The sequence below is a fragment of the Xyrauchen texanus genome, chromosome 27 (genome assembly GCF_025860055.1).
Source record: "Xyrauchen texanus isolate HMW12.3.18 chromosome 27, RBS_HiC_50CHRs, whole genome shotgun sequence".
Taxonomy (NCBI): Eukaryota; Metazoa; Chordata; class Actinopteri; order Cypriniformes; family Catostomidae; genus Xyrauchen; species Xyrauchen texanus.
The window spans coordinates 40,052,187-40,062,463 of record NC_068302.1 but is presented as its reverse complement, the minus strand read 5'-3'; positions in this window follow the sequence as shown (position 1 = coordinate 40,062,463).

Genomic DNA, 10,277 nt, shown 5'->3' with positions numbered 1-10,277 from the left:
GCTACTGTTGCACCAATTGCAGATGACTTTATGTTGGCCATGATAGAAAGGTGTCAGGACACACAGTGCATCGCAGCTTGCTGTGGATGGGACTGCGTAGCTGTAGACCGTTCAGAGTGCCCATGCTGACCCCTATCCACTGACGAAAGTGCCTATAATGGGCTCATGAGTGTCAAAACTGGACCATGGAGCAATGGAAGAAAATGGTCTGGTCTCATGAATCACGTTTTATTTTAGATCATGTGGACAGGCTGGTGCGTGTGTGTCATTTACCTGGGGAAGAAATGGCAGCAGGATGCACCATGGGAAGAAGACATTCCTGCAGAGGCAGTGTGAAACTGGGAAACCTTGGGTCCTGGCATTCATGTGGATGTTACTTTGACACTTACCACCTACCTAAAGACTGTTGCAGACCACATATACCCCTTCAAGGGAACGGTATTCCCTGATGGCACTGGCCTCTTTCAGCAGGATAATGCGCCCTGCCACACTGCAAAAATGGTTCAGGACTGGTTTGTGGAACATGACAAAGAGTTCAAGGTGTTGACTTGGCCTCCAAAATTCCCTAGATCTCAATCCGATTGAGCATCTATGGGATGTCCTGGACCAACATGTCCGATCCATGGATGCCCCACCTCACAACTTACAGAAATTGAAGGATCTGCAGCTAATGTCTTGGTGCCAGATACCACAGGACACCTTCAGAGGTCTTATGGAGTCCATGTCTCGACAGGTCAGAGCAGTTTTGGCGGCACAAGGGGGACCTAGACTATATTAGGCAGGTGGTTTTAATGCTGTGGCTGATCAGGGATTATAACAGTGTACTCTGATTGAAATTCAGTTTAAAATAAATCGCATTATTGTAGCAGATGAATAAAGCATTGATTAGACAATACAAAAAGTAGCTTAAGAACTCAATATATTGTTTGTTTCATTCTCTGCCCAATTGCGGCTCGTCTGGTAGGAAAATCCGTACTTTTATTATGGAATTTACGTACACGTCAGGGGGCACGATTGTGTAAATTGTTTTAAAGTGTTATTTGTTATATAATTAATCAAACTAAATTAAAGTGATAAGTCAACAGCCCTGGTTAAAATATATTTAGTTTTAGTATCAAATTTATAGTGAAATACTGGTACTTTTTACATCCCTGCAACAAAAAAAAAACATCCAGGGCTATTTTTAAAGACATTCAGGGCTTTAGCCCCATTAGCCCACACTTAGCGCTGCTCATGTAGCACGCAAATTGACACAAGAGCCAAAAGTGTCATATAAGTACCACAAAATGACGGAATTGTGTTTTTCATCTCACATTTGCTTTTTTTAGGTTAGCTTTAAGGTTTAGGGTAGGGAGTTCGGTTTTGTTGATTTAAAACTCGATAGAGCATTATCCTTTAAAACCTCATCTGTTTGGTAAAACATTTAACTAACTTTTAGCACCACACAGTGGACATTTTACCTTGGAACTGGAACTTGGCGATACACTTAATGGTGCCATAGTCACAAGATCAAGTGCTCAAATCATGCGGCTTGAAGAGGAGAGGTGTGCTATTGCTTTTGTATGCGATCATGCTTACGTTTCTTTGCCTGGCGTTCGATAAAATAGGCCAAAAAATTCAACCGACGGAGGGACCCGAGTCCTATCTAGAGACTAGAATATCATACTTGGGGTTGGGGTCTTTTCACCTGGCAACAACCCATTTCACACTAACAACTGCATAGCAATGTACTCAGAACACCTTAGCAACCACATAGCACCAACCTGGCAACCACCCACAACATCCTTGCAATGGATAAGCACCACTCTTTAATGAGAGAAAAAGTCTCTAATCAGTAAATGTTGCAAAAAGTGCAAAGAAAATGTGTTTTAGCATGCATTTGCATTCATATGTGTTTGTAAGAATGAGAGGGTGGAAATGTTTCACATGTAATCCTGTTGTTTACAAAAAGTGTGCTCAATGTGTGTGTGTTTTCCCAGTGTTTTTATTAGGTGGCAGGTGGGCAGCATCAGGGCCAGGGGAGGCAGTGGCACCACGGTAAAGCCCTAAAGCCCCGTGGGACACTGGGATCAGGGGGTGGGGTCACGCTCAGGAGTCAGTCCCACCCGCCGGGCTGACATACACGCTCAGAGGGGACAGCCAACAATCCCCTTCAGAAATACAGCAGCCTGCACTGTAATTAAAGCTAGGCCCAGATGCGAGACTACGGCTGACACAGCATGCGGCGGGGCTGTGACCCTCCCTCACGGGCCTAACCGAGTGATGTACATAAAACGAGAGCAAAACGAACCGACAGAAACAGACACGCTGACTCATAAGAGTAATGGACTCAGCAACCCGCATGCAACGCTAACAGTAAAACATGCACTTGCAATCATGACACATAGTATATTGAGAAGCAATAGACTCAAAAATGTCACTTCCTGGATGATGATGTCATGGACTACTAGCTAATTAAAGGGATATTAAGACAGGATGATAAGTGATATTTAGGACAGAGAAATTGACTAATTGAATACTAATTAAAAACATGTTTTGTTTGAAACTATTCAAACGATTGAATATTTCTTAAAGGCGCACTCAGTCATTTTTCCCCCATTAAAAAGTTTTAACTCCTAAAGACATGAACTGTAATTTATGTAGGATATCACGAGCACTCGCATTAAAATGGACAGTAAGTCTCTAGTCATATCAGTAACCTTATAAAAGCTGTTTTATTCTACATGGAGTGGGTCCACACATGGGGGCGGCCATGTTAGAATCACATGACCAGCCAAATGCTACTTGCTTAATCTCAGTATCCATCCTGTTATTGGACACTTTCACTCATTGATTAAATTAATCATGGCTGACTGTGAATAATACATTTCTACAGTGGCATCTGAAGCCGAAAACTATTTTAAACGATTTTATTCGCAATTGCGTGGGACCCCCGCCCCAGTAGGAAAGCTCCTCAAAAAAATGTTTGAGGGGTGGCATGTCACATGTTGTTCTGTTGTCACGTGCAACTTTAGTAAAACAAATATACAGGCCTTCCGAACTTGTTTCGCTCACACGCTCTGACTCACAGATACGTGCGAATGGATGATATAAGGGCCGTTCATACCGAACGTGTTTTTTGCGTCTGCTCTGTTTTTCCATTGTTTTCCTATGTAAACACGCTGAACGAACATCCACTGCATCTGCTGCACTGCATCTCGCTGTTTCTTCAGTGTCTTACAGGACCGGCATGTTTTTAGACAGTGTCAAAAGTTAAAAGAACTTCAGGTCTCAAAAACGTTGTTTCACCCAAAAACGTTCTGTTTCATTTCGTTGCGCTGCGTTTAGAGTGTTTTTAGCGCAAGTGTCACAATGATTTAATGTTCTGAACAAGTTCAGGTTGCAAAGAGGTGACTGTTACAAAGTTTAACATTATTCCAGATTGTTCTGCACCAAGCAAAGTTTCAGCGCTTTCAGCAATGTTTTGTTTTCCTTCTGCTCTAGTGTGCTGAGGGGCCGCTGTGCCTTCTATGTCTACTGTTACAATACTGTAACGAATGTTGCTAACGATGCTAACATAAAATACAGCCTTTTGCAACACGGTGAACAATACAATGCAGCATCAGAATACAAGCTATAGATGAAAGTAATGTAAATAAGACAGAAATATATTACTATTGTATACAACAAATCCTCAAAGTAATAATAATAATACTGTATCAAATAATAATGACAAACTGAACAACAATAAAGTATTGTTGGCTTATAATAATAATAATAAATAAAAACTTAATTCCAAAATGTAAGCAAGTGTAGTAGGTTATTTTGTTAAAATATATGTAGGTAAATATTGTGTTTTTATCACTGTATTGTGGAAAAATGCAAAACATACATTCATTATCTTTAACTAGATTTTTTATTATATTAAACATTTTGAATGTATTTGGCTACAACGGTTGATAGGATGAATTTAAAATGATGATTTCAAATAAATTTTATGTTATTTTTTAAGCAACAATTTCCAAAATGGGGTCCTGGGTTGATCGGTTGCTTAGGGCCTCAGAAATCGTAAACCTGCCCTTGCACACAGCCCCCTCGCAACATTGAGGCGTTCAAGCGAAATCTCGTTTTGTTTATTTAAAAATAGGTCCTCCACAGCGATAGTGACATCAGAACACAAAACAGAGAACAGAACTTACTAAACATGTCTGAAGAGTTTGTAGTTGAAGAATTGATGCATTTCTATGCCCAGCCTTATTATTTATTAGATATTAGATTTCGGTTTGTTTCTCACCAAACTTTATCGTATACTTTCATAACAATCATGAGTCTCATGGAATAATTATACTTTTATGTTCTTTTGAAGCTTGAAGAGGTGGTCACCATAAACCTCCATTGTATGACATCACTGAGCAAAAAAATGTTTCCACAGTTTCTCCCTTTGTGTTCAGAAAAAGAAAGTAAGTCATACAGGGTCATATCAACACAGGGGTGACTAAATGTAACGGGAGCCAGCTTGACTCAAAAGAGGTGCACTAGCGACTGATGCTAGAGGCTGTAGCCTTTAGCCTCCTTGTTAGCGCACCTGTAGCCTTTAGCCTCCTTGTTAGCGAATCCGCCTCCCACACCAGAGATGTCGGTTCAAGTCCCGTTCGGAGCGGGGCGATCAGGGCTGGTTACAATGGTGCCGTGACTCTGATGGGAGTGAGGTTTAGGGGGGTGAGTGTAACAGGTGCCAGCCTGTAGATAGCTGTGCAATGTGTATAATTCTCACTCTCCTGACATCAACAGGTGCACTAGCGACTGATGCTAGAGGCTGTAGCCTTTAGCCTCCTTGTTAGTGCACCTGTAGCTTTTAGCCTCCTTGTTAGTGCACCTGCCTCCCACGCCAGAGACGCCGGTTCAAATCCCGTTCGGAGCGATCAGGGCTGGTTACACCTCACGCTCCTGATTTCAAGAGGTGCACTAGCGACTGACGCTAGAGGCTGTAGCCGTTAGTCTCCTTGTTAGTGCACCTGTAGCTTTTAGCCTCCTGTTAGTGCACCTGCCTCCCACGCCAGAGACGCCGGTTCAAATCCCGTTCGGAACGATCAGGGCTGGTTACACCTCACGCTCCTGATTTCAAGAGGTGCACTAGCGACTGACGCTAGAGGCTGTAGCCGTTAGTCTCCTTGTTAGAGCACCTGTAGCTTTTAGCCTCCTTGTTAGTGCACCCGCCTCCCACACCAGAGATGTCGGTTCAAGTCCCGTTCGGAGTGGGGCGATCAGGGCTGGTTACAATGGTGCCGTGACGCTGATGGGAGTGAGGTTTAGGGGGGTGAGTGTAACGGGAGCCAGCCTGTAGATAGCTGTGCAATGTGTATAAACCTCACTCTCCTGTCTTCAAGAGGTGCACTTGCGACTGACGCTAGAGGCTGTAGCCTTAAGCCTCCTTGATAGCGCACCCGCCTCCCACGCCAGAGACGCCGGTTCGAGTCCTGTTCAGAGCTGGGCGATCAGGGCCGGTTACATAAACAATGACAAAATTTTTATTTTTGTGTGAACTATCCCTTTAACCTTACATGATAATAAAACCAACTTAGCAAACTTTTATGTAAAATACAGATAATAATACTGTATTTTTCTAATCTGACACCTGTACAACAAATGGTAACTTTGCAGCATCGTTTATCAATTTGATTGCATAGGAGACATCTCTGTTGACACGTAAATAGCTGCTAAGCTAAAGGGAGCATTGCAATTATGTTTGTTTACACGTCGTCTTCCGACTATGAATGGAAGGCGGCATAAGAAACTGGCTTTTGTTAGTTAAAGGGATATTACAAAAGACTAACAGGATGTAAAGTGATGTTACGGAGAGACAAACCTGAAGATTTATTGTCAATAAAAATTCCCAATTATTCCCAAGAAAACACGTTTTGTTTGAAGCATTTAGATTAGAGGAATATTGGAATATTCTTTAACGTGTCAGGACCCGGAAACAGGAAAAATGGCGACATCTGCTCAAATCAATGTATTATGAAATTGTTTAAAGTTAACCCTATGATCACCTAATTATGATATTGTGATAAAAGCAAATGATCTAATACGATATGACACTATTTTATCCAGTACTGTATATTAAGGCATATATAATGGAGAGATGATAATGTACTGCATAGTAGGAAACACCCAACTTTAAAAACACTCGTGCAGTCCCGTCTGGGCCCAATAAACTAACAGTTTTTCTTAGCTGCATGTACGCACTCATTCACATCTCCATCTCTTTCTTCTCCAAATCTGTTTCCCATTCGGTGAGCAGGTCCCTCAGCTGGACCCATGTCTCAATAATGATGGATGATTATTACATTGCGAACCCTTTATGATGTATGCACTCGTTAAAACTAAAAGCCAGATCGTTTCAGTCAAGTAACCTTTCTGTGCATCATTTTAAGTGTGAAACTAATAAAGCTGGCATATTATTTTGAAAGACAGGAAATTAAGACGTCTCGATTCGGCCTGGAGGATGGGTGCTCGATAATAATACACCACCAGACGGGAATTGTGTTTTTTCGTTTACTAAAAGCTTGGCTGGAATATTGGTCACAGCTTGTTTGGAATCAGGTGATATTTTTAAAAGAGATTTATGAGGGCTCATTTGCCTCAAACTGAGAGGTTCCTTGAATGATGTACAAAACGGAAAAACAGTAATATTGAACTTGTGTGTGTTTGTATGCAGTTTGTAAACAGCTAGTCGCATATGCTCTTATCTGTGTTAAATGGAATAGTTCACTCAAAAATTACAAATATGTCATCCATATACTCACCCTCATATAATTTCAAACATGCATGACTTTCTTTCTAATGTGTATCATCTTCCCTTCAGGCGTAACTCTCAAATCTCATTTGCATTTGTGCCCATTCAAATATGGTGCAATGATGAGAAACATTAGCCACTGACATTAAACATGGTGCTATGAATCCTAAAGCACCTAAAGCAAGAATTTATCGTATGGCTTCAGAAGACTTGGAATATAGTGCACAATTCATATGGAATGATGACCAGCGATACAATATCAAAAGATGGTCTTATTATTAACCAGTGTCAGTACAGATGTATGATTTTGGGACCATTAAGATCTTTTTTGCATTTGCATCTTTTGCATTGTACCCTGTGGCTGAAACTGGAAGTGTTGTTCAATGTATGTTCAGTTTCCAGGGAAAATGTCCACAGAAGGGCGCCACAAGCGAGTTGTAATGAAACCATACACTTTAACCCAAACGTGGCTTGTTGAGTGCATTATCGCAGAGACGTAGCACGTGTGGAGGCCCACGCTATTCATTTTACATTTACATTTATGCATTTGGCATAAAGCGACTTACAGTGCACTTATTACAGCCCGGAGCAACCTGGAGTTAAGTGCCTTGCTCAAGGACACAATGGTGGTGGCTGTGGGGATCGAACCAGCGACCTTCTGATTACCAGTTATGTGCTTTAGTCCACTACGCCACCACCACCGCTATTCCCTGCAGCATCCACGCACAACTCACCACGCACCTCACCGAAAGCGAACCACATTATAGTGACCACGGGGAGGTCACCCCATGTGACGCTACCCTCCTTAGCAACCGGGTCAATTTGGTTGCTTAGGAGACCTGGCTGGAGTCCCTCAGCATGGGTGGTAGTTAGCGTTAATAATCCTTAAGCTACCCAGACCCCCCTGGTTTGAGAATTTCTGGGATTTTCACACACAACGGTCTCTTTGCCAAAAACTAAAAATATCCAGTGAGCGGCAGTTCTGTGGATGAAAACGTCTTGTTGATGAGAGAGGTCAACAGAGAATGGTCAGACTGGTTTGAACTGACAAAGTCTACGGTAACTCAGATAACCACTCTGTACAATTGTGATGAGAAGAATATCATCTCAGAATGCACAACATGTCAAACCTTGAGGCGGATGGGCTACAACAGCAGAAGACCATGTCGGGTTCCACTTCTGTCAGCCAAGAACTGGAAACTGAGTCTGCAGTGGGCCTACATTTGTGTACCTCAGCATAAACCCATATTTGTCAGACCAGGTGACTTATGTTCCTGTTCTGACAGTAGTGGTACCCGGAGGGGTCTTCTGCTGCTGCCCATCCGCATCAATGTTGGACATGTTGTAAGTTCAGAAATGCTTTTCTGGATAGAACTTTTGTAACACATGTTTATTTGGGTTACTGTCACCTTGGACCAGTCTGGACATTCTCCTCTGAACAGTGTCATTAACAAACCGTTTTCGCCCACAGAACTGCCGCTCGTTGGATGTTTTTCATTTTTGACACCATTCGGAGTAAACTCTAGAGACTGTGTGTGAAAATCCCAGAAATACTCAAACCAGCCCATCTGACACCAACAATCATGCCACAGTCCAAATCACTGAGATCACATTTTTCCCCATTCTGATGGTTGATGTGAACATTCACTGAAGCTCCTGACCCATATATGCATGATTTTATACATTACACTGATTAGATAATCGCATGAAAAAGTAGATGTACAGGTGTACCTTATAAAGTAGCCACTCAGTGTATAAACAGTATATTAGGGCTCTGAATCGATTCAAATAAATTTTAACGAATAAATTGTCGTTTTCTGCGATTCGTCGCAATTAATCATTATACATTAAAAACAAACCTTAAAATATAATCAGAAATATATTTATACTTTGTCTCAAAAATATTTTGTTGTGTTGTGGCTTATTTCCATTGTGTTTTCAGCTTTAAATTTGCTTTGCTAATTTTGTTGTGTTGTTTATACTTCGGTCACATATACAGTATTTTAGGGCTGTCAATTGATTACAATTTTTAATCGAATTAATTGCATAGTATGCTTATTAATTCATTAATCAAATTATTTGCAATTAATTGCATAAATATTTGCTGAGAAAGCCCATCGAATAACAATAATTAAATATATAATGATTAAATAGTTATAGATAAAATATATATATTTAAAACATATTATAATACAGATAATGCGTTACATTATTTAGGCACAAATGCAAAGCAAAAAGTGGAGTGTTTATTTCCATATTATTGAACATAAGCCAATCATTGGCCTACAGTTTACACAATTGAATGTGTCAATCAGTCCGAGATTTAATATAAGGGCTTGTTTAAGGATGTGTCAATGTACACCTGCATCATATGGACACTTTTGGAGCACCTCTGTTATGTTGCGTCATAAATGCTCAATTTTTAGGTCGCTGTGTCAAGTTAAATAGGTTTGAAACGTAGAAAAACACATCTTGAAATCCCTTTGGATTTGTGGTTTGTTCTCTGTACAAGCTGCTCATTGCCTATACAGCGAGATTAACTTACTGCCCCCTGGAGAAAACAGATGGTACTGCATGCTTGAATTATATGAAAGGCATATTCAGTATTATAATTGGTAGTAGGAGCTTACCTTGTTCCCTTACTGCTCTACTGTCTCACTACATACTTCTAAAGTATGTACTTTCTAGGTACCAGTGAAGCACGTACTTTTAGTGCATAGTAAACCCATGCAAATTGGGTTGCATCCCTGGAGAATATTATCATATGATATCTGCAATCTCCCTTAGTTTATCGACAGTAAACTGCTTCTTTGACATCACTTTATCACGTCTCATATAGCAGCAGGAAACTGCCAATGTAACAAACCATATTAATTGCCTCCAGATATACAGTGGCTTTCATCTGACGTCTTAAAAGTGTTGCAGACACACTTCAAAGTGTGATTAATGCACAAGGGAAGTTAGATCACCGCATATGACGGCTCTACCTACTGTACACTAGATGAAATGTAGTTACGTCGCAATGATCCACTGTGAAATTTGTACAAATGAACCTTTAAAAACATTACTGACCAATCGTACCTCAGCCACTTTTACCATCGGCCATATTGCTTGGCAAACTTTACCAGTGTTTGTCAGTGTTGGGAGTACTCTGATTACATACTAATTAGCTACTGTAATTGGATTACTTTTAGTAAAAATACATTACTTGGGTTACACATTTTTAAACTAATGTTATTCATGAGTAATACAATGCACATGTTGTAATTTCTCATGGGATGTTTTGCAATATTTGTCATACCTAGCAACAGTAACCAAGGGGGGGGCGGAGCTTAGCAAATGCTCAATTGGTATTTATTTTCACATTATGGACGTTGAGTCATTGAGTCCACCTAAAGTTGGACTGCTCAGTCGGTTTTTGATTGATGTTGTCTCATGTCGGCAGAGCATCTATCCTGACAAACTGGTGGCTTGACTTTTAAAATACGTATATCGTCTTTTG